This window comes from Salvelinus sp. IW2-2015, unplaced genomic scaffold (genome assembly GCF_002910315.2).
Source record: "Salvelinus sp. IW2-2015 unplaced genomic scaffold, ASM291031v2 Un_scaffold15995, whole genome shotgun sequence".
Taxonomy (NCBI): Eukaryota; Metazoa; Chordata; class Actinopteri; order Salmoniformes; family Salmonidae; genus Salvelinus; species Salvelinus sp. IW2-2015.
The window spans coordinates 1-1037 of NW_019957249.1; the positions used below are offsets into that span (position 1 = coordinate 1).

General features: G+C 42.7%; 1 long non-coding RNA gene across 1 annotated transcript; it reads right to left on the reverse strand.

Moving 5' to 3' along the window:
• Positions 1–243: 243 nt before the first annotated feature.
• LOC112080336 (uncharacterized) lies at positions 244–938 on the reverse strand. The gene is made up of 3 exons (XR_011479494.1): positions 880–938; positions 571–638; positions 244–447 (listed from the first exon to the last, which is right to left on the reverse strand). It is a non-coding gene; the product is annotated as an uncharacterized lncRNA (long non-coding RNA).
• Between the last annotated feature and the right edge of the window lie 99 nt (positions 939–1037).

The following is a 1037-nucleotide window of genomic DNA, read 5'->3' on the forward strand; positions in this document are numbered from 1 at the left end:
CGTATTACTAGAACCCAATCGCGTATTACTAGAACCCAATCGCGTATTACTAGAACCCAATCGCGTATTACTAGAACCCAATCGCGTATTACTAGTACCCAATCGTGTATTACTAGTACCCAATCGTGTATTACTCGTACCGAACTGTGTAACTGACAATGAATTGCTAGTACCTGATAGTGATAGTGTATTACTAGTACCTGATAGTGATAGTGTATTACCAGTACCTGATAGTAATAGTGTATTACCAGTACCCGATAGTGTATTACCAGTACCCGATAGTGTATTACCAGTACCCGATAGTGTATTACCAGTACCCGATAGTGTATTACYAGTACCTGCTTGCGTGTCTTGGTAGAACACTCCTCCAGTGTCTCAGCTGCCTGTAATTTACCCTGCCTGCGGTACAGCGCCCCCAGGCTCTTCAGGGTGGTATTGACAGTAGGACTGACAGGAATGAAGTACATGTCAACATCATGTCATCATTTAATCACAATGTTAATATCATTTAAAACACTGAGTTCTGTGTATTTATCTCCCACTCAAATTAAGTTTAATACTAAGTCTCACCTGTCAACTTTGCAGGCCTTGTACCAGCTCCCATACTCTACACAGGGACTAGCTTCCTTCCTCTTCCCCTGAGAGAGAGAGTGGGAGCAAGAGAGAAAGGGATAAGAGAGAGCGGAAAGGCCGGGAGAATAGAGGGGCAGTTAGCAGCAGTAGACATTAATTATGACCTTATTATAAAGCCTCCTCTATTATTAATAGATGAATATTCTCCATCTTTATCTCAGTCCTATTGGTCTACCCATCCATCAGAGTTCATACGCTGCCATTAACAGGTAGGACCATGGTTCAGATCAGTCATACTGCAGCTACCTTGCTCTCCTCTCTCTCCTCCGCATGCATCCAGATTGGCTTGTTGTCATCTGCAAGAGAAGAGGATGAAGAGAGGAGGGGATGAGTGGCAGTTTTATTTGTATATTCATATATTTTGTTTCACGGACCAGAACCATATACCATACTCTATGAACAGT